Source organism: Anthonomus grandis, chromosome 2 (genome assembly GCF_022605725.1).
Source record: "Anthonomus grandis grandis chromosome 2, icAntGran1.3, whole genome shotgun sequence".
Taxonomy (NCBI): Eukaryota; Metazoa; Arthropoda; class Insecta; order Coleoptera; family Curculionidae; genus Anthonomus; species Anthonomus grandis.
This window is the reverse complement of record NC_065547.1, coordinates 12,291,062-12,316,232: the sequence shown is the minus strand read 5'-3', so window position 1 is coordinate 12,316,232 and position 25,171 is coordinate 12,291,062. Positions and strand designations below refer to the sequence as shown.

General features: G+C 32.2%; 1 protein-coding gene and 1 long non-coding RNA gene across 5 annotated transcripts in view; one reads left to right on the top strand and one right to left on the bottom strand.

The window, feature by feature from the left end:
- LOC126750535 (limbic system-associated membrane protein-like) overlaps positions 1 to 25,171 on the bottom strand; it is a 524,620-nt gene that overhangs the window by 390,090 nt on the left and 109,359 nt on the right. The window lies entirely within an intron of this gene.
- Positions 4,154 to 5,928, top strand: LOC126750543 (uncharacterized). Its single transcript, XR_007665752.1, has 2 exons — positions 4,154 to 4,826; positions 4,890 to 5,928. It is a non-coding gene; the product is annotated as an uncharacterized LOC126750543 (long non-coding RNA).

Here is a 25,171-nt window from a genome sequence, read left to right as displayed (position 1 = left end):
AGCTATGTGCGTCTTATAACTGTTCACGTAATACAAGAAGATGGCCCATGGTTGTGTTCTATTCGTTACTCAATGTATCGGGAATAAACTCTTTTGTTGTTCATTCAATAAATAATAATGAAAGTATACGACGAAGAAAGTTTTTGCGATCTTTGTCATTTCAATTAGTGGAGGGCTATATACGCCGTCGAATGAGGCAAACTATTCCTAAGGCTACGCAGTTGAGAATAAAAGAACTTTTCGGACTGGAAACACCTACACCTGAGCCCCTACCAGCAGGACAACGTGGACGTTCCTCATACTGCGATAGAAAAAAAAATAGACCTTCTCGTTTTTTTTGTGTTGAATGCCACAAATGTGTTTGTTTAGAGCATTCACTTGTTATTTGTCATGAATGCCGCTCAGAATGAAATACATTTTTATTTTTAATTTCTAGGAAGTTGTTAAATGTTTATTTTAATTTTTTTGTAGTAATAAGTTTTGTTAAAATGCCAAAATCAATGTATTTTATGAATAAAATCTTAAAATAAATAAAAATTAACTTTTATTGCCAATAATTTTTAGAAATATGCACATTTGAAGGCTGCGGACTCTGAGTCCGCATGCGAGCGTCCTTTCCAAAATACTTAGCGCGAGCTCCGGAAGGTTAAGAAAATGATCGGTTTAGATAAAAATCCAAGACAATCGTGGACCGAGTAGTATTTCAGAAAAATGGAATTACTTCGTGCTTGCAACATAAAAGAGAAAAATGCCGTGGCTATGCTGATTGACGGGATTGAAGACAGTGCAATTCAAAATGGTGCAAAAGCAGGTAGATACTGTGAACCCGAGGACTTGTTCCGGGAATATTTATCAGGCCTCGCATCCACTCAAGAACAACGACCCCATAATAAGCAAGGCACTTATTTCAATAAATTTGACAAAAAGTTTGTCAAGGATCAACGACCTTTAATACGTCTCTAATATTGGGAACCCCGAAGATGATAAACATAAGTGCTTTAATTGCAGACAAAAGAGGCATATTTTACGAGACTGTCGTAAGCCTAAAGTAGATTGCACCTTGTGTAAGAAATTAGGTCACACTGTGACTAATTGTTTTAGAAATCGAGTCTCTACATCGAACGTTTTGACCTGTGAAGCGACTAGCCAGAACTCGGAAGGGTGTAACGAGGTTATCTGTAAGGTGTTATTCCATGTGACAGTCTTATTGATACAGGGTGTGCCGTAGTTACAATACGTGTGACTACCGCAGAAAAATGTGAAATTACATGGAAACCTTGTAGTGTAAAAATTACTGGCTATGGTGGTGGAACTGCTTTTGCTGTCGGTAGGGTAGAGATAGATATTGAAGTGGATTTAATAAGCGTAACCGTACCTGTACTTATTGTGCCTGATGAGATACAGTATGTGTCGGTTATGATTGGTCAGACAGTGTTAAACCACAAAGATGTTGTTATGGTGGTAAAGGAAAATCAAATACGTTTGTTCAAATCGGATGTGCTGCCATTAAAAGATGTGGATCATCTTCCGCCGAGCAAAATTAAAATGACAGTTAGTAACAATTCCATCTATGGAATATATGATACCATCTATGGAATATTCCATTCCAAGTTGCATTGTCTTAACTGAATGTGGGCTGTTGCCAGTTTTAAATATGTCCGACTAAGGCTTGACTTTTGAGGCCTCCCAAATCATTGCTAGAGGAGAGGTCTGTTTTCCTGTTGACACGTCCATAGAACAAGGGGTAAGAATACTTAAGGTTAGTTCAAACCAATGTCGAAAATTTAATTAAAAAGTTTTTTTTCAAATTCCAATTTTTTTGAAGGGAAATTTTTACAAGTTTACACTTTTTATATAAGAACCCGCACGAGTGTTATAAATTAACTAAGAATCCTCAATTTATTATACAAAAATAACTAGGAGGTTCGTACTAGAGTTCTAGTAGGAACTACGTACTAAAGTTTATCATAGATAATTCGAAATTGGTAAGCAGAAGTGACACATTAGATCTAAGCAGATTGAAATCTCCATATGAATTAATTTTTCATAGGGAATTTAATTTTTAAAATCTTTATATTAAATAAATTGTTAAATAAAATAAAACTTGGTACGTCACTGGACTATTTATTTCTCACAGGCTTATCGTCATGTGAGAATTAATTTTTAATTAATTAATTTTTCGTTTATCTGTCATACTTTAAAAACCTCAAACTATAAATTTATATATACATAACTCATGTTGAAATGTTGGAAATCAGAAATCATTAATTCTGAAATTTAATTACTTAGAATTTTGAAACTTGCTCATCAATCTAAAATTTTCAAAAAAAAATCAATGCTTGATTAAAATCCCTGAACATGTAATGATTCATTGCCTAAAATTAAATTTCTTAGAAAGTTAAAAAAATACTCATTTGCTTTAATTTCCTATAATAAAAAAAATTATTTGGAAAACTAATTTATTGATATAAGTAAGCATAAAATATAAGTTTATAAAACTGACATTGTAAATTAAGATAATTAAACAATGAATAATAATCTAAAAGAGAAGCCTTAGTTACATAAAACTTTAATAAATAAATTAATAATTTCTCAAATTTAAAAAAAAATTAGGACAATTCAGATTTAAATATTAATTCACATAGTTTTCTTTCTTTGTTTGTTTCACTAAAATAGAATAAAAAATCTCAATTGCTTGGAATATTTTCTTTTCAGCAACTCAGGACAATTTACATTAGAAGTTTAATTCACCTATTTCCGATTAATTACCTGCAATAAGAAAAGTATTTAAGTGCCTGGAATAAATGAATAATGATTATAAATTAAAAGTCCCATTAAAAGAAACACAAAATAATTTAAATTAGAATAGAAAAATTTTAACTGCTTAAAATCAATGAGTAAATTTTTTTATGTCTAATGGAATTATGATCTTAAAAATATTCTCAACTGTCTGAAATAAAAAATTGACTTTTTTTTAAAAATTCGAAATATTTTAAAATTAATTTGTTAAAGATTTAACAAATATCTAGATGACTGTAATTAAAAAATAAAAAAAAAACAAAATTCTTTATCTGAAAAACCAAAATATCCAAATATATTTTAAATCACTGCAGGCTTAAAAAAAAAGCAACGAAAACCCATAACCGTGCCATTTTTCTGAAACATCCTGTCTTAATAAAAACAGAATCACTTTTTCTCTGAAAAATAACCAAGAAAAGCTCTATGGAAACTGCGATAAGACTCACATAAACCCAACCCTCACTAATCCCGTAATGTTCTATCGTGAAAACAAATCATTATTGCATTACCTCCGAAACCGTTTCCAAAAAAGGGGGTTATTAGGGCACCGAGTGCGCTACAAATCACCGGTTATGTTCGCACTAATCGCATCTTATAGACCTTTAACATGCACGCATATGGGCCTATATTAAAAAAAAATCCTAAATTAATTTATTTGGTATGTGTTTATCATTTGACTTTTCTTTTAAATTTTAAATTACGTAACCTTTGCCGCATATATATGTATCAAGTTTTCGTTTTATGCCCGAGAGTGGATCCCCTCCAGTAATTTCTCCCCACGGTATATTTTCCGCTTAAAACTTTTGAAAGGGCAAGATATACTGGCTGTGTCTTAAATTATATCGTCGATTCCTTCCTTTTTGGATTTCTCGTGTTGATAAAATGATTTACAATAGGTTAGTTTTAAGGTGGAGGATTTGGGTAAAAAGTTTTTGGAAATTGGCGTATCGCTTCTTAGGGGTTTTCGGACTTGATTTATGGTATATATTTTTAACACATTTACTCATTTATTCGAAGAAAAATTAATATTCAGTGTCCTTTTTTCCACACATTTAACAATTTATTTAAATCGAAAAATTCATCCATTATCCCAAGCATGCTGGTCATTAGGGTGGAGCGATATTTTTTATTTTTAAAAATTGACATGCCTGATACGTAGAAAGTTGTGTATTGCAAAAATAAGTAATTAGCCAAAAACTTAATTTTTTGGCTAAAGTCTTTCCACCGCCCCACCCCTTTCATTCTAATTTCTGGAATATTGTCCTTGGGGCGGTGGAAAGACTAATGTAATAATTTTTGTTCATAACAAAAAAAAATTTGTAATATCATAATACATCTTTTCCCCAGTCAGCCTTTTGGTAAAAAAAATAATTAATACCAAACATTATTTCGCACATGGCATGAGCGGCCATTAATCGGTTACTTATATTTATCCGAAGCTTAGTTGTCCTTTGTTACGAGCACAACGCCAATCGATTGTCGGTCGATATCGGTAGAACTCGTATTATACCTCGACTGTGGTTATTGCGATCCCGATCCCGAGTTAGTTTTATCACGCTAGTAGACGACGTACCCACGTGCATTTGTTTTCCGTTTTTTGACTCGTGATAAAGAAATAAAATGTCTACAACAAGAAGGGCAATTGAACGTCCAATTTTTGGTGCACCAAAAGACTTAGTTTGTTCGATGTAATAAAGTATTTTTTATGGATTCGACATAACTTGGAAGAAAGTCAAGTTAATCGCAATCTTCTTGTATCCGAAGCTTCAGGAGTTGTCGCTCAAAAAATAGAAGAGATTTGGAAATCTGCGTCTGTACCAACAGTAAGTCATCAGAGAATTGTGGCGCTAGTTAAAGAGTACCAGAAAAAAAGAAAAGATCTCCTGAAGCCATACCGACAAAGAAAAGACGTTCCTTCGTATAAGTCCAAAATTGAAAATTTTGTAAATGATAGCCAACGATTATTTGATGTTGCCGCATGCAAATGTGTTGACTTTCAAAAGTGTTCATGTTAAAAATCAAATAAGGTAAGAGTATGGGTAATTAATGTATGTTTGTATTTGTGATTCTTCAAATGTCAATATTTGTAGGTTCCTCTAAATGAACGCCCATTCCTGCAAGATCAGAGGTCGGACAGAAAAATGATGATTGGGTCTGTTGATTTTAAGGCTGTTCGACATCAACAAAAAAGAGAAAGTAGGAGTCAAAAAAACAACATAGGACAGCAGTGATATTTTGCTGCTTGAAGGTCAACCTGATTTCGAAAGTGAGAAAGGTAAATATGATAACGATGAAGACAATCTTTCTCCCGAACTGCCACTATTTTCTGATAATCCAAGTACCTCAAACGGCAATCGTAATACTAGCAGCCTTTGCATGTTGGCAAGTATGTTAGACAGATAAGCGGTGTCAGACAGAGCCGGTGCAGCGATAGCTTTAGGCGTGCTTCAAGATTATGGAATTATTCGTAGCGAAGACTCCCAGAACATCATTGATCGTCATAAAGTCAGACGTGCAAGACAGAAAAAAAGACAAGAGCTACAAAAATCTTCAAATATAGGTCTGTTGCGGGGTTTGTACTTCGATGGACGTAAAGACAAAACATTAATATTTACAGACAATAGAAAAAGGATAGTAGTCAAGGAACATATAACTTTATTACAAGAACCAGGTTCAAACTATATCGGTCATCTTTCCCCTGTTTCTGGAACTGCCTTAAGCATTTTGAATTTTTTGACTGAATTCTTAGATAACCCCTTAATTTCGCTCGACAGTTCAGAAGCGGTTGGTTGCGACGGAACAAATATCAATGTAGGATCCAAGGGAGGAATTATTTCATTACTCGAAAGAAACATTAAGCGACCCCTGCAATGGTTTATTTGCCAGTCGCATGCGAATGAGCTTCCTCTGCGACATATACTGCAACACCTTGACGGTGAAACAACTGGACCTCGAGCATTTCGTGGGCCTATAGGAAAGCGGTTAAACGATTGCGAAAAACTACCAAGCGTAGAATTTTCTATAATAGCGTGTGAATTACCTGATATTGATACGAACATAGAGTTAAGTATAGATCAAAAATACCTTTATGAAATGTATTTAGCTATTAAAAATGGTTACTGCTCCGAATCTCTCTTAAAACGTGACCCAGGCCGACTAGTCCATTCCCGATGGTTGACTACTGCAAACAGACTATTACGTTTATATGTAAGCACCGTAAATCCAACTCAAAACTTAATTACATTAGTAACATTCATAACTAAAGTGTATGGCCCTATATGGTTTTTTATTAAAACGAAGCCTTCATGCATTCATGGCGCAAAACATATTTTCAAAACCATTCAATTATGCAACTATTTGTCAGATGACTTAAAAAAATCATTCACAACGTGATTAATAGGAATAGTTTTTTTTGACACCCGGAAAATATAATATTGTCTATGTTGTGGGATGATCGGAGATATATAAGGCAGCTAGCTTATTGCAGAATTTTGAAGGCCAGGGCTAAAACACATCATAGTCAATTAAGACAACGAAATTTTGTCGTTCCAGATTTTAATTTTCAAGGTTCAGATTACTATGAGCTAGTAGACTACCAACATGTAAGTTGGACCGAACCCCCAATAACGTTTTCATTAACGGAAGTTGCGCTACAAAAAATAGTAAACGATCCAGAACATTCTACAATATCATATATTAAAGATTACCCTTGCCACACACAAGCTGTGGAAAGAGCCGTAAAACTGGTAACTGAGGTACATACTACAGTTTGTGATTATGAAAGAAGAGATGGAGTAATAAAAAGTAAATTAGAGTCACGGTCCATTATGCCAAAATTTGAGACTAAAAAAGATTTTCCTTCAAAGTAGTGTTGCACAATTATTAGTATATTTATTAAATTTTTGCTTTACAAAACCATAATATGTGTATTTTTATTCTGGGTTATTTATAGGGATTTTGGTCGGTGAGTTGTTGGGATATGAAAAAAAAAACATAAAACATCAAAAAACCTCTTATTCCCAAGCATATTCTTCCCAAAACCAGGTATCATGATACTTAAAAAAAATATTTATATATATATGTATACACCCTGTGGCGGTGGAGAGGATGCTAGTAAAAAATAAATAAAAACAGCAAAAAACTCCTTATTCCTAAATACATCTTTCCCAAAGCCAGGCATCTTAATTTTCAAAAAAAAAAACGACAAAAATTCCGGCCCTGTGGCGGTGGAGGGGATGTCGGTAAAAAATAAATAAAAAGAGAAAAAAACCTCTTATTCCCAAGCACATCTTTATCCAAGTTAGGCATTTTGATTTTCAAAAAAAAATTTTAAGTCCTATATTGTCGCTCCACCCTACTGGTCATACACTTTTATACATCTACTACTACTATCTACTTTTATATCTACTGCCTAGAATAATAATACTTAATTCTCACTAGTAGTATTAATAGTACTGGAATAAAAACCCATTAATTACCTAAAATTAACACCAAATTTTAAATTCCTTGAAACAAAGTGTATGCCTTTTTTACCTTAAATCGTATATTTAATTAACTGCCTGACATTAAAATTTATTAAACCATGGTTTTATTATTTTGGCTAAGTTCAAAACAAAAATTGTTTAATTGCCTGCACTTTGAAAAAGTGTACCTGAAAAACTAAAACAAAGACAAGGTCCAAATTAAAAAAGTATACGATAATTGCTAAAATAAGAAAATAATCCTTTAATTAATTATTACACAGCTTAACTTAGTCTGAAATTAATAAGTAACAAAATCACCTAAATGCCCGAAATTAAAATTAATTTAGGACTTAACTACCTAAAATTAAAAATAAATTATAGCTTAAGTGCCTGAAATTTTGAACAAAAATACCAGAAAAAATAAATTAATGGCTTTACTGACTGGAGTTAAAAATAGTGCATAAAATATGTGGGTTTAATAAAACAGATTAAAAGTAATTAATCTAGGGTTAAATTGTTAATTGGAGTTAATTGGACTAAAATTTCGTAAATTTTTCAGGTTTTTCCTGAGATAAAAAAGGAACGATTATCGGTATCTGCCTAGAATAATATTACTTAAAATAGTACTGAAATAAAAACCCATTAATTGTCTAAAATTAACACTAACATTTGTAATTTTTTTAAAGTTGCTTGAAACAAAATGTTTTTTTACCTTAAATCGTATATTTAATTAACTCCTGATATTAAAATTCATTAATTCATAGTTTATTATTTTATCTTAAATCAAAACAAAAATTATTTAATTGCCTGGATTTTGAAAAAGTGTACCTGAAAAACTAAAACAAAAACAAAGTCTAAATTAAAAAAGTATACGATAATTGCTAAAATAAGAAAATAATCCTTTAACTATAATTATAATGATGATAATGATGATAACTTATAATGATCCTTTAACTAATGAGTAAAAAAATCACTTAAATGCCCGAAACTAAAAGCAATTAATTTAGGACTTAACTACCTAAAATTAAAAATAAATTATAGCTTAAGTGCCTGAAATTTTGAACAAAAATACCAGAAAAAATAAATTAATGGTTTTACTGACTGGAGTTAAAAATAATCCATAAAATATGTGGATTTAATAAAACAAATTTAAAGCAATTAATCTAGGATTAAACTATTTTAACCTAAAGGAAAATCGTTATTCAAATGTCAGAAATAAAATTCTGACTTTTAAATAACGCAATAAAATTCTAGATGTTATTTGAAATTCTATAAAATCATGGATGTCAATATTAAAAACTAATTAATATATTTTTTTAATTATTTCATTATCAGACATTTGCATAGAATGTAAAAAAATCAGGTATTTTTTTGTTGAGTCTTAATTACTAATAATACTTTTAATTCTAATTATGTGAATAATCTATGATATAAGCAAATTTAAACTAGGTATATATTTTTAAATGCCTAAAATCGTAACAAAACTAACTAATCATAATATGCCACCAAAATATCAAGAATAAGGAGAAATTATTCCGTTGATTATATGCCTACTAAAAGTAATTATTCTATAGATTAACTGCGTAATTGTTTAACTATTTAACTTAGTTAAACCAGGAAAATCTAATTTAACTATATTTTCTAGCATTTTTTATGAAATGTCTTAAGTTTCATTTTTGATCTTTGAAGTGATGTAACACCAATAATCTTAAATAGAATTCCAGCAATAAACATTAGTAGATTTATGTTTATACATCCAAACAGATACCTGGCAAAATTTTACTCCCTGAAATATAAAAAAAACACAGGATAATTGCCTGAAAAAAGAACTGTAACCTAACCTTATCCAGAAAAATTAAATTATTAATTTAACCGCCTAAAATGATCAAATAATTTTACTTGAAAATAAGTATTCTATGAATTATTTAATTAAACAAATTAATTTGCTTGGAATTTTAAAAAGTGTTCTGGAAATATTAAAATAAAAATAAATACTAAGTCCGCAATAAAAAGGCGTTCTGTAGCTAACTAAAATTAAGAAATTAGACCTTAATTAAATATAATATAAACAGCTTAACTGAGACTGAAACTAATAAATAACAAAATCACTAAAATGCCTATAATTAAAAGCAATTAACTTATGGCTTAAGTGTCTAAAATTATAAATAAATTATAGCTTAAGTACCTAACCTTATTTCAGATAAAATAAAAAATAATAGCCTATAGCTTTATGGTGGTCAAAATAAAAATAAATGTATATGCAAGATGGTCATGTTTATGGCTAGGGAAACCCAGCTTAAACAAATTGACTATAAATTATTGGAACCCGGCCATACTTATATGAAGTGTAATCGGTCTCTTAGCATTATCTAAAAATGCAAAAGAAAAATGCCACAAGTATTTATATCCTCTGACTAGATTAACGTGATAAGACCGACATTTAACAATTGTAATGCTATAATAAGTAACCCAAAACAGCACACTGAAAAAAAAACTAATCTAGTATGTCAACAAACAAATATTTCACTTTAAATACAATAAAAACCTAAAATCCTATGCATTTGATTTTAAGTGTAACCTTAATAATGGTTTTTCATTCTTATCATGTGAGTGTCCATCTTTGGCGTCTGGCCAAATCACTACTCTGAAAACTGTATTGTCCACCTTAATAAAGAAACTTTAAACATTAGTATGAAAAAATGAAACAATTTACAGTCTTTAGTAAAGTATATCAGTATACCACCTTAAAACCCTGTATCACTATGTAAGTATATGTAAGTAAGCCATATAAGTGTATACCACCAAAAAATCCGTACAAATAAGGAAGATAATAAAAAAGTGATTGCTTCTATGGACATTCCTCCAAATAATACATTTAAACCTGGATAAGACGAAATGGAGCTTCTTACTTTTGATTCAGAAAGTCATTAGTTGTTGTTGATTAATTGCGCTGGGTTCAAATAAAAAAAATAAAATAAAAAAGTTAGTTAACTCACGATGAAAAAAAAGGTAATTTAGTGGACTGTAAACACTTAATGAAATTAACTAAAAAACTTGGAAAACGCTGTTGTGAGACCTTACCTTCTATTATCGGTGGCCGAGATTTGCGAATTATCTACACTTTCACGCTAGCGATTTTTCGGTGTTGAGTCGCGACTCTAAACTGTTTGACGCTTAGAGCTCGAATGTGTCGCGCACTGTTTAAGGCCTCAAAACGAGGTGTTGAAATTCAACAAAAAAAATAAAATATTTAAACAAATGAAATACTTCCTTAACAAGGTGAGTCAACCAAAGGCACCAAATTTAACTAAAGAAAAATACCGAGTGATAAAAGAACAAGAATTAATATGAACTAAATAAACTAAATGAAAATTAAATGAAAACTTAACATACCGCCCACCAAAATGCATTGCATTTTTCAGTCCTCCGAAAGTGGCAAAGGACAGAGCTTCACCACAGGTCGCTTTAAAGTCCCATTACTAGTGCGAACAGTAACAACTCTCACTATTCCATCTAAACCTGGATGTACCTCAGTTATGCGGCCCATTGACCAATGCAGAGGAGGGGCCAAATCATTGCGAATTAAAACTAAAGTTCCTGGTGAAAGATTACCACTGGATTTATGCCACTTAGCACGTTGGTGCAACGTATGCAAGTACTCACCAGACCAACGACGCCAAAAATCTTGGTGCATTTTTTGAAGCATTTGCCAACGATCCAATTGACGAACGGGAAGTGAGTTGACATCCAATTCAGGAGGAACACTCAGAGGTTCCAGGGTCAGGAAATGACCCGGGGTTAGAGCAGTCATATCATTGGGATCATTACTAAAGGGTGTAAGAGGTCGCGAGTTAAGAAAGGCTTCAATCTGAACCAATACAGTATTTAGCTCCTCATAGGTCAAACACTGCATACCAATGACTCTGTATAAATGAGTTTTTACAGATTTCACTCCGGCCTCCCACAATCCTCCAAAGTGGGGCGCAGAGGGGGGGTTAAAATGCCATGTTATACCTTCAGATGCGGCGGATTTTAACATAAAATTATTTAACTGCTTGGATGCACCAATAAAGTTGCTACCACAATCGCTGTACAAATGTTGGCAGCGACCTCGGCGAGCTACAAATCGTCTCAAAGCAGCTAAGAAAGCTTCCGTAGATAGACTGGATACCAATTCTAAATGCAAAGCTTTAGTCGCAAAGCAAACAAACAAACATAAATAGGCCTTACTGGTACGACAGCCGCGGTAACGAGACATCATGACATTGAATGGACCAGCATAATCAACGCCGGTATGAAGAAAAGGTTTTACCTGTGATACGCGGGATGCAGGCAAATCACCCATAGGAGGTTGAATTGACTGAGGCCTACATCTAAAGCATCTAACACATTTACCAAGAATACGACGAATAACGGCTTTAGATGACAATATCCAAAAATGCTGTGTAATAAGAAACTGAACACTCTGCACACCAGCATGAAAATACTTTAAATGAAAAAAAGTAACTACAAGCCTTGTAAACTCGTGATTACTGGGTAGGAGAGCGGGATAGTTATTGTTAAAACTTAAAGAATGTTTTAATCTACTACCGACACGTAGTATCCCAGCACTATCTAGGAAAACATTCAATTTTCTAAACGCTTTCGAAGGTATTTTATTTCCTTGAATTAACATTATATCCGAGGAAAAGGTTTGCGACTGAACATGTCTAACCAAAAGCATTAATGCATTGTGGAGTTCTACCAAAGTAAGGTTACCCTCATATTTTTTGCGGGGCAATGAAATATTATGCTTATAGCGAAGAATATAGGCCATAATGCGTTTCAGTTTGTCGAGCGACGAGAACCTTGAAATAAGATTATCCAGAAAACCCTTAGAAGAAAAAATTGAGAGACATGTTTTCTTTTCTTCAGGTAAATCATGTGAAGTTGAAGGAGTGTTTATGAAGGGGATCCAGTTGCGAGTTGAGCTAATTAAAAAACTAGGACCCGCCCACCAAAGCGAACTATTACATAACTCCATAGGGAGCAAACCTCTAGAACCGAGGTCGGCTGGATTATTCTCAGATGAAACATGATGCCAACAAGATAAAGGTAATCTTTCTTGGATAAAAGAAACGCGGTTGCTAACAAAAGTACTCCACCGATGCGGAGAAGCTTTAATCCAAGAAAGTGCTATTGTAGAATCACTCCAGGCGTATATTTTATTGATAACAAAAGATGTTTTATAAATATCGTAAACATGTGATAGCAAACGAGACAATAGCACGGCCGCACAAAGTTCTAGACGTGGTATAGAAAGTGTCTTTAGTGGTGCAACTTTTGATTTTGCACAACTAAAACGAGTGGTTGCCTGACCGTTAGGTAGTAAACTACAAAAATAAATAACGGCACAGTAACCCTTTTCGGAGCTATCACAGAAACCATGTAGTTCCAAAGTTTCAACAGGAGAATAGGGAAATAGTAGGCGAGGAATTTTGAGGCTAGAAAGGGTTAAAATATCGCTAACATATTGTTTCCAAAGATTAAGAATATCATTTGGAGGCGTTGCATCCCAATCCAACTTTAAATTCCACAAACGCTGAATTAAAAACTTGACGAGAAACGTTAAAGGTGAAAGAAAGCCGAGTGAGTCAAAAATTTTTGCCAAATTAGATAACAATAGGCGTTTAGTACAACCCCTATCCACAGAGTTAACGAAAAATTGAAACACGTCAGAGGAATGGTTCCAATAAAGACCTAAAACTTTTAGCGGACTTTCTGAATCAAAATTCAGAGAAATGTCCTCATTATACAAATAAGAAGGAGGTAAATCAGCTAGCAAGCGAGGATCATTGCTACACCACTTTCGAAGTTCGAACCCTCCTTTCTACAGCATCAGTACTAAGTCTTTTTGAAGTTTTCTAGAATCTTCAATTGTTGATGAACCTCCAGTTAGATCATCAACATAGCATGAATTTAAAATAATTTGCGAGGCCTCAGGAAAATTATCCTTTTCCTCTTCAGCCAGAACAAACAATGACTTGATAGCCAAATAAGGCGCGCATGTTAGTCCATACGTTACCGTGAGAAGGCGGTAATCAGCTATAGGTTGATCTTTAGAAAAGCGCCAAACAATTCTCTGATAATCAGTGTGGGCAGGGTTAACGATAATTTGCCGAAACATTTGACGAATATCCGCTAGGAAAACAAATCGATGAATTCTAAAACCAAGAAGCAACGCAAAAATGTCAGCTTGCAATTTCGGGCCAGACAGAAGATGATCATTAAGTGACATACCATCTGATGATTTGGCAGAGGCATTGAATACGACACAAAGCTTAGTAGTGGGACTTGAATCCTTTAAAACACAGTGATGTGGAATATAGAATGACTTTTTTAGGATTACATCTGAAGATACTAATTCCATATGGTTCTGATCTAAATATTCCTTTATAAAAGCAGCATAATCTGCATAAAGCTTCGGATTTTGCTGTAACCTGCGTTCTAACGATAAGAAATTGCGAAGAGCTAATTCTCTACTTCCATAAAAAATAGGCTCATCACCTCGGAAGGGCAAGGAAACCACAAATCGGCCATCCCGATTGCGATACGTAGTTTTACGGAAAATATTTTCGCATTTCTCGTCCTTAGGAGATAAAACTTTGACATGTGGTACTTCTTCAACTTCCCAAAACTTCTGCAAAGTATCATTAACTGATGCCTGATAACAGAGAAGCGATTGTGTAGCGATAGGTGAAGAGTTGGAAACCGTTTTACCCATCAATATAAAACCAAAAACAGTGTTAATTCCCACTGGCTCATTATAGTCACCGGTAAGTCTACCCTCCAGTAAAATATAGGGAAACAATGGAGCACCTATTAATAGATCAATAGAGCTAGGAGTATCATAGAAAGGGTCAGCCAAGGACGCGCTGCGTAAATGAGGCCAGTTTGTGGTAGAAATAGGATGACTAGGTAATAGCCCGCAAATTTTTGGAAGAACTGCAGCTTCCAAATCAAAATTGGGAGTGAATTTATTACAAGGTCGAATCTTGGTAAATACACTTCTTGCACAGTTTTGTACATGAGCTTCTCCAATACCTTGAACGGAGCAAGGCGTCTTATAGGAAGTAAGTCCAAGACGTTTAACACAATTTTGTGAGATAAAGTGAAGTTGCGAGCCAGAATCAAGCAATATTCTAATTTTCTGAAATGTTCCTGACCCATCTAACATATCTATAAGAGCCGTAGAAAGCAGCACATTACTAGAATTATAATTGTTAAGGCTACTCGCTACCAGATGCGAAGAATTGGTAGACCTGGAGTCCGCCTGAGAGCTAGATGGTTGATCATTGTGGATGGAGCTGGTTGATGAGAGTGCGGGTGGTGTAGTACTGCTGCTACTACCAGAAAAATAATTTCTCTCAAAATGAAGTAAAGTATGATGTTTTTGTCTACATTTATGACAAACATGCGGCGATTTACATTCTTTGACAGAATGACTACTACTTAGGCAATTTAAACACATTTTCAGCGATTTTACAAGTTGGTATCTATCATTAGGAGTTTTTGTTAAAAAGATAGGACAACGATAAACAGAATGTGCTGTTTTACAAATAGCACAACTGCTAGATTTAGATTGCTCAGTGCCTAGAAGAGCAACCTTGGAATTTGAGAAGCGATCCTCTCTCTTAAGTGATTTTTTATCTTTTTCATGAAGGGCTGAGCAAACATTGTCGAGAGCGGCACAACGCTTATGTAGATAGGTTGTAAGCTGTTGAAATGATGGAGTAGTATGTGAATCATATTGCAATTCGAATTCAGTAGCAATAGAAACATGTAAGCGTTTAAGCAACATCTGAACCAAAATGAAATCCCATGAAGCTACAGGAAAGTTAAGATTTCCTAATGCAGCAAGATTATCAGAAAATGTATCCAAAAGTTGTCTTAACTCGGCAGGATTCTCAGTTGTGAGTTTGGGGTTATTTTCGATAGCTGCCCAGTGTGTGGCCGCAACTAAACGAGGGTTTTCATATCGCTTAACTAGCATTTCATAAGCGGTTGTGTAATTGACATCTGTCATCGGTAACTTCTGAATCAAGGTCAGAGGCTGACCACGTAAGAAACTCAAAAGATAATTAAATTTTTCTATGTTACGCAAAGTACTGTTATTATGAATCAAAGCATCAAACATATCCTTAAAAGTGGCAAACTGTGTAATATTTCCAGAAAAGGATGGAATCTCTAATTTTGGCAGTGTTACATGGGACTGATTACTAGATGATGAAGACGAAGTATTTGTAGTCAATGATTCTCCAAACAGCTCAAAATAAATCGATTTAATATACCAAAAATCTTTTTCAAATGAGCTTCGTACCGCGTCTTGTTCGGTGAATTGATCCTCATCATCTAGAATGCAACTAATGACAACGTTATGCTGCTTGAAAAACTCAGTTCTAATTGATTCCAAAATATCATAACTCAATTTAAAGATTATGTGTTGGGAAGTGTCTTCTTTAGCACTTCTCGATATATTAAGAATATCCGATAGACGATTAAATTCAGTTTGTCTAAGAACTTTGGCTCTTTTCAGTTTATCGGACATCCTACTATATCCGAAAAAAAACGAAGAAAACAGAAGAAAAGTTCAAGGCAAGAAACGGAGTCTCAAGACCGACTTTAGACCGACTATAAAAAAACGAGAATGATGTTGCGTATACAGTACAAGCAACAATTAAAAAACTCCAATGAATGAACTTGTGACACCCTGTTAAAACCAATATAAAAATGAAACCTATTGGAAAAAAAGATGTGCACTGTTTACCTTTAGATATAATCCTGCAAAAGAATTCAACTTGAAAAACGACCTGTGTTGATTTAAACGATAATTCATAAATTCTTGTTAAGAAAATATGAAATGTTCGCGATCGATATTTAAACTATCTGCAAACCAACTAAAGATGAAATGAATAATGCAATGTATTTTTGAAATTAAAAAAGAGAAGAAAATTGATCAACTAATTAATTGTACTTTTTAAGCCTATATGATTGAATTAACTAGGCGGTTTATTCTATAAAATTATAAGTTAATTTTCAAAAGGCCAAAGTGTGAATAGCAAAAATGCGGTTCGAAGTGACCAAAAATAATGTTGATTAATTGCGCTGGGTTCAAATAAAAAAAATAAAATAAAAAAGTTAGTTAACTCACGATGAAAAAAAAGGTAATTTAGTGGACTGTAAACACTTAATGAAATTAACTAAAAAACTTGGAAAACGCTGTTGTGAGACCTTACCTTCTATTATCGGTGGCCGAGATTTGCGAATTATCTACACTTTCACGCTAGCGATTTTTCGGTGTTGAGTCGCGACTCTAAACTGTTTGACGCTTAGAGCTCGAATGTGTCGCGCACTGTTTAAGGCCTCAAAACGAGGTGTTGAAATTCAACAAAAAAAATAAAATATTTAAACAAATGAAATACTTCCTTAACAAGGTGAGTCAACCAAAGGCACCAAATTTAACTAAAGAAAAATACCGAGTGATAAAACAACAAGAATTAATATGAACTAAATAAACTAAATGAAAATTAAATGAAAACTTAACAGTTGTATACTTACAATATTACTAAAAGAAAATTAATATTTATTTTGTAATATACATATTTTTTATTTCTAATTGAAGTAAAAGTAATTTTTTTATAGCAAAATCTTTTTCTTTTTGGAAAAAGATTATAAAAATAATAAAATATTGTAATTTTTCATGTAACTGTTCCAAAAAAACAGAAAAGTTTTTGTCACTTACACGCTTTTTATTTTAATCTCTTCAGTCATGAAATAGTATTACTTTTTATTTGAAATATTTAGATGGTCTGTGTACTTAAATAAATTTTAACTAATATCTTGGCCTGATCTATTAAGCAATGCTCAACAGCCTGGAATATAAAAAATATACATAGTAAAATTTCTAAAAAAATACTTAAATGAACTGCCTGATTCTAAGATAAATACCTAAAATTAAACTACATAAGTGTCTAAAATTATAAAATGGTATCCACCTAAATATCCAGAATGTTTACTTGTCTGAAATAAATAAAAAATATGTACTCAACTACCTGGAATAAAAATAATTAAGTGCCTAATATTATAAAATATGCCACTCAAATATCCAGAATTAAAATGAATTTTACCGATTAACTCCCTAAAATTCAATTTTTAAATAAATCGCCCTACCTTAAATTAAAAAAAAAATCATGGACCAAGTACTTTAAAATAAAAATTATATAATAATTTAAGTGAATAATATTATAGATCATTTAAATATTTAGAATAAAAAGTTATATTATTTATTGAATTAACGGCCTAAAAAAGATGATTCAGCTGCTTGGAATACAAGATATATCTGAAAAATAAATATATAAATATACTTGACTACTAACATAACATAAGAACATGAGTTGTTGTTTAAATAAGGAAATGGGTCCCACCGACTTAATATCGGAATTTAATGGAAATCTTAAGAATTCTCTTTTAGGCTATTAAAACTTAATCAGCAGAAATATCAGCAATTTACCAACACTAACTGAATTTTGCCGTTAATACTAATTAAAGTGTTAGTTCAGCATGAAAGTATTGATGTTTTGATAATTTTTAGGATCTTGGAAATGCCTAAATGATAAAGGTTGTTCAAAGGAAACAACTTGTGATGAACGTTCTACATGTGGATATTGTTCCTAATCGTAGGATACTTCCATATAAGTTTACAAGAGCATATTGCTGATGTTATATTATTTTTAGTTAGAATACATTCATTATGTAATACTTACCTTATAAGTGGTGGCATAATAATTGGATAACCATTTTTTTGCACCACATCTTCATCCTATCCATTTATTATTATTACTTCAATTCAAAGTACTTGTGCTAACCATGAAAACAACATAAATATATAATTATGGGTAAAGTATCCCATTAAGTTATGCGTACATTTTATTATTTATTCGATATATATCCAACAACTTATGATTTTTAAATATAGTTTAGTTTTGCTATAAACGCTATAATCTGTTTATTAAAACTATTAAGAAAAAAATTAATTTTTTGATTTTTTTAGTACTGTCCAGAACTCAGTTCACACAACTTCAATATTTTTATTAGCAGAAATATCAGCAATTTACTATCTACCGGCGGAATGTATGAAAACTGAAGGAGAAACTCTAGTGATAGAAATACCAATCCCCTAGAATACAAGTTTTATTATGACCACATGTAAAAAGTGTGATAAAATGTACTGCGTAAACTATAGAGGAATATTCTTTATCAACACAAGATGGAAAGTGTTTTCCATAATTTTATTAGCGCTAGTGTAGAGTATCAATTGGGAGATTACCAGTTTGTTTTAGAAATAAATCGATCGACAGTGGATCAGATATTTATTATTAGACAGCTAATCGAGAAGTGTTCGGAATACAACAGAACATTACACCAGCTATTTATAGATTTTAAACAAGCCTGTGATAGCATCACTGGAGTGGAATTTTAAAATGCCCTGGCAGAACAGGGCATACCAAAAAAGTTAGTTAATTGTACAAAATCTTGTGTAGAGGGATCTAGAATTGCAGTGAGACTTGAGCAAAACTGTCGATTATCTTTACAATCAACAGTGGATTATAATGCTAGAGAGAGAACATATTGATCGTGAAACACATTCTTGGATACTAAATCTAGATACCTCCGTATAAGTTTACAAGAGCATATTGCTGATTTTATACTATTTATAGTTCATTATTTAATAACTACCTTACATAATCTGATGGCATACTAACTGGATAACCATTTTTCTGCACTACATCTCCATCCTATTATTATTACTTCAATTTAAAGTACTTGTGCTAACAGTTAAAATAACCTAAATATATTGATATATAATTATGAGTACAGTATTCTTTTAGGTTATGCGTAAATTTTAATATTTGCTCGATATAATATATTTTCGACAATTTACGTGTTTTTTAAACGTAGTTCCGTTCCGCTATAAGCGCTATAGTTTACAGTATTTTGGTCAATGATAAAACCATATGACATCTCTTTAACCAACCAATAAACAAAAATTTAACTTTTTGTTTTTTTTTTAGTAGTGCCTAAAATTCAGCTCACAGAACCAATATTTTCATTTAGTTTAATGTATAATAAGATTCTCCTAATGTGAGATTTGGCTTGTTGGATGTAATTAATGGCTCTTATAGGCCCTAGCTTCTGGTAGATTATCTTGTTTCAAATTCTGATTTACTGGATTTTATTTAAAGTTTTTTTTAAGTCTTGACCAATATCAATACTAATACAAAAACATTTAATTTTCAGTAGTATAAGTTAGCAATTTAGGAAAACGTTCTTAACATAAATAAATTCTATAGATATTAAGATGTAATTGTTAATTTATAATCATAGCATTTAAAAATATACAATAAAACAAAACTATTTCATAAATTGCCTGCTTAAAACCTTTGAATCTAAAACAAATAGGATCACAAATTTTCATCAGTAAGCTTTTAATTAATTAACGAGCACATAACAATTCCATGGCTTAACTATCTTAAAGAAAATAAATGAGTGGTTTAACAAAAATAAATAATCCCTATTTATTTTATAAATGATAATATTTTTTTAATTATTTTGCATCACTATACAACTAGTTTAACAAAATTTTAGTTTTATGAATCAATAATACAGTTTACCGAAAGTCATATTAAAGTCTCGTAAGCCGCTTTAAACCCGTAAAAACAACTCAATTTAAAGTCCTAGGAAAATTAAATCGATGCTCAGTAATCCGGAAAGCGACACTAACTTATAAAACGGTACAAGCTGACTAAAGTAGAAAATATTACTCGATAAATCCGGCGACCGTCCGGACTTGAGAGAACTTTTATTGAACAACTTAATAATTTAGAAGGGCCCCCCGGCTTCGATAATTTTTAATCTCGACTTCCTTAGTCAACGTCACTTAAAGCATCCGGAACAAATCCGTTTGGATGTATGAAGATAAATCTACCGATGTTTATTACTGGAAAATCCATTTGAAAATTTTTTCGTATTACATTAGTTTAAAGCTCAAAATGAAAATATTTCTTTATATTTATCAAGGTTAAAGGATAAGTTGCGGAAATTTATTAAAAGTTATAGTTATATAGATAAAAGAAAAATAGGTTAATAATTACGTCGTTATTACATAAATTCAACTGAATGGATTCTATAATTTTAGGCACTGAAATCAATCATTTAATTTTTCTATATATGGTTTGTATAAATAACAGTTGTGTTGCAACAACTTTGTTTTTTTTTTCTTTAAATATTTTTTATATTCCAAGTAGTAAAATTCCAAAGTAAAGCCATCATTTTTGTTAAATTTTAGGCAAATAAATAGTTTATTTATTATTTTGAATTTTTAATATCTTAGTGTCAGTTGAAATGTTATTTTAGAAATTTTTAGTTTGCTTTAAAATTCGAAGCAGTTAAGCCACATTTTTTATTTCGACAATTATACTATTGGATATTCTTTTTTTAAAGTATTCCGAGCAGATCCATGATTTTAACAAATTTCAAGCATCCATATTTTTTTTTTGCAAATTTTGTCAAATAAAGAATGATTTTTCTTTAATTTGGATCAGCTTAATCTCGAATTATTTATATATTTGTTAAATTATTAAGTAATTTATGAATTAATACATTTATTTGTTTGCACTCACTTCAGCCAGTGAAACCATTCATAAATTTATGTTGGTGTTTTGGCTTAGAATTTTAGACACTTATCAGCTATAATTTAATTTTAATTTTAGGTAGTTAATCCATGAATTAATTGCCTTAAATTTGGGCATTTAAGAAATTTTGTTAATTAACAGTTTTAGACTCAGTTAAGCTCTTAATTATTTAAAGAAAAACTGATCTTTTAATTTTAGTTGTAAGTAAACTGTATATTTATTTTATAGGTATTTGTTGTATTCCAGGCTACAACTTTTAATTTTAGAGATCTATTAGAGAAAATCTATAATTTTCCAACCACTTTAACTAGGCAGAGGCATACATCTTTTTACAGTTCCAGAATAAAATCTAATCAAAGCAATTAATTGACTGCCTATAGCTGTTCAAAAACTGATTCCAGGTACCGAAAGGACTTAAATTAAGATGATAAACACAAAAAGAATAAAGAACTTTTTACACCAAGACTTATGAACGCCAAGTAAATGCACTCTAAATTCAGGCTTAAGGGATGTAAAGTTAGAATTTTTAAGATTATAATTTAAAGAATTACATACTATAACGGAATTATAAGTAACATCTTGGAAATAATGTTATATAAAGTAAAAGCATGTTGAGATGATCTTGACACCTAAACTGGTGTATTCCATATTATTTATGGTTGTGAATACTCATCTAAAAATATTAATTGGTATTTTAGACATGTGACGCTATTAGAAGCTATTTTCCTACTTCAAAATACCTCCCCGACAAAGTTTCACAACTGGAAAAATCGCAGATCCCCATAGAAATTATTGATGCTTTGGGATCATATCTCAAAAAGAATAGTGACCTTTTCATTGTCATGACCAAACTCTATGACATTTTGAGTCATCATGATTTCAAATGGAAGTCCCTGTATGAAAAAATGGATGACATACATGACTTTCTAACTAAAAGTAAGTCTGAGTGTGGTCAAGAATCAATTTTTCATTCGATCAGGGACATAAAACAAGAAATTTTTAACATCTCATCAATACTCATGGGAAATCACAACTAATCTGTTAAGGTTCAAATTCACGATTCCTTTATGCAAGATTTTCTTAAGGAAATGGAGGATTTATGCCGGAGTGTAAATCAAATGGCACTTAAAATAGAAAAAATAGGCGTAAAAGATAAACCAAGTTTTACCAAATACATCCCGCCTATAATAAAAAAGTCCATTTCCACCCAGACCAACAAGATCACGGAGGTTTCTACTTCTACACAATCAAAATCTCCTACACCTCATAAAATCATTGCTAGAAAGGAATGACATTATGTAGTGGTATCCAACATTGCATCCCCCTACACAGTAAATCAACTTGCTCACTCCATCAAAGAAAAACTTGGAACTGCTGACTTTATCCAATGTTTTCCATTGCCAAAGAATAAGAACAACTTAGACTCCACTTTTAAAATTGGTGCTTAAAATAAGGATCTTTTTATCCAGCTGAAAAAGCCAAATACTTGACCAGCTAGTACTGTAATTGATGGTCTTGAAGTAAGTCCATTGTCGCCGTTGGGTGTTCGGCAGATTGGCTCCGATAAAGAGACGATCACTAGGACGGGAGCATGTCACCATCAAGTTTGTGGAGAATGTATGTTTTGAAGGCCACACCAACACCAGTGTCAAATTAATGCTGGCATCTGAGGGACTACCTACTGACTTGGATTCCCTGTGACGTCTTTATAACCGCTTTCACGACGTCTATGGTATTGACTCGGATGAAATTGAAGAAGACCTCTCTGCTTTTAGATCCTTTTTTTTCATCTGAAAGAGTTTTACGGCTTCAAAAAGTTAGGGAAAATCATGCTAACTATTTTTCTAGCGGTTCCCCATTTAGAAATAAAATTTTTTAGATAAAGTGACGCGAAAAGAGGATTAAGCACCCTCTGATAAATCGGACAATACCAAGCTTAGTGTATTTCTACTTAATATTCAGTCCTTAAGACACAAAACTAATGATCTATTTCTTTTATTGGAAGAGCTAAATGTTCCAGAAATTGTTGCTATAACTGAACATTGGTTAAACATAGATGAACCTGTCTTTATTAGAAATTACACTAGAATAGCAAGATTTAAGAGAAGTATTTTATCTTATGGAGGTACTATGATAATGTCTACAATCACCGATTTTTCACCCAGTAACTAATTTTGATAACTTAATATCTGAAAAAGTTTTTGGATTTTCCATCGTTTACCATAAGTTATATGAACTCTATATTGTTTTGTTTATAGAATACCTGACGCTGATGTACAGACTTTCTGTCTAAAACTTCTAAGCTTGCTAGAATCCATGCCTCTAAAAAGTAAATTAATTTTGTGTGGCGACCTTAATATTGACTATTCCAGTGTGTGTGTTGCTCAAGAATCTCTTCAGTCGATTTTCGATTCAATGGGTTTTTTAATGCATGTAAATTCACCAACCAGAATAACTAAAAATAGTTCCAGCACCATTGACTATATCGTGTCATCTTTTACTCTGAACTTCGTTGATTGTACTGTTCTCAATTCAGGTTTTTCTGACCATGAATCTGCTTTGACCAGATTTACTACTGACACTTAAGGCAAAAATAATTTTCGTAAATTAGGCCGTATATTTGGTTAAAATTTGTTTTTAAGTTCAAGAATCTATGCCAAACAGCTGACTGGGGTTTAATCTCTGATGATATCGATAGTGAGTTTTCAAGATTTGTAAAGACCTTGTCAAGTATTGCGAATAAGTCCTTTCCTTATAGACCCATCAAAATTAGGCATCATAAACCCTGGTCCACTAAAGGCTTAAGTGTGTCTGCAAGGAAAATGAGCTCTTTATCATGCCTAAAAAAATTTTCGGACTGCATATTTTTTTAAAATTATGTAAGGCTATACAGGATATTAAATCGAAAACCAATAAAAGCCGCAAAAGATATTTATTATAATAACAGGCTGGCTAATTCTGTTAACGTTGCTAAAGAAACATGGTCTATTGTTAACGAATTAAGAAATAAGCCTTATTCAACTAGCACTATCCCCCCTTCACCTGAGAATCTTAACGATTACTTTGTAAACGTGGCTAAAAACCTAATGACTACTATAAGACCTTCTCATGATCCACTTTCATATCTCTCTAATGAAAACTTACAGAGTTTCTTTTCTACCCCTGTACTAATAACAGAGCTTCAAAATTATTAAGAGCTTTAAAAATGTTCTCAAATCTGCCTGATAACACCTTAAACCATCTGAGAAACCTAATTAACAAATCATTTCAAAATTGGGTCTTTCCTAACTGCCTTAAGACTGCAATAATGATTCCCTTGCATAAAGGACGAGATAAAAAACAAGCTTCAAATTATCGTCCAATCGCTCTCCTTCCAACATTATCGAAGATCATAAAAAAATTGGTTAAAAAAAGGCTATTATCATTCCTGTTTAAATATAAAATACTAACTCCCCATCAATTTGGCTTCTTGAGTAATAAATGCATTAATAATGCTATGTTTTCCCTTTTTAACAGTGTTTACTCCAGTATAAACAATCATCATTCAACAGCAACTATTTTCTGTGATTTCTCCAAGGCTTTTGATTGTGTAAACCATACTATCTTGAACAACAAATTACAGCACTATGGGTTCAGAGGAACGCCTCTCGAATGGTTTAAGTCCTATCTTAGCTACAGAAGTCAGCTTGTAAAGGTTGATACGACCATGTCTTCTAGCAGACCAATAGAATGTGGGGTACCTCAAGGTTTAGTTCTGGGCCCAATTCTGTTTCTGCTGTTTATTAATGATATGACCCATCTTAACATTAGCGGTAAAATTTGTCTCTTTGCCGATGATACTAGCTTTACATGGAGCAATCCGGATGTTGCGGCACTTGATGCAACTATTGCTAAAGACCTTATCAACATTAAATCGTGGTGCGATTCGAATCTTCTCTGCTTAAACATCTCAAAAATTAAAGTTTTATCTTATAAAGGTATTATCCAACCCTTTCTACTTAGCAACACCAGCTTGGACGTTGTTGAATCTGTGAAATATTTGGGACTTATTGTTGACAGCTCTTTGAAGTGGGAATTACATATCGATGTTTTATGTAAAAAATTAAGTTCAGCTTGTTTTGCCATAAGATCAGTTTCCAGGGAATTAAATCTTTCGTCATCAAGAACAGTGTATTATGC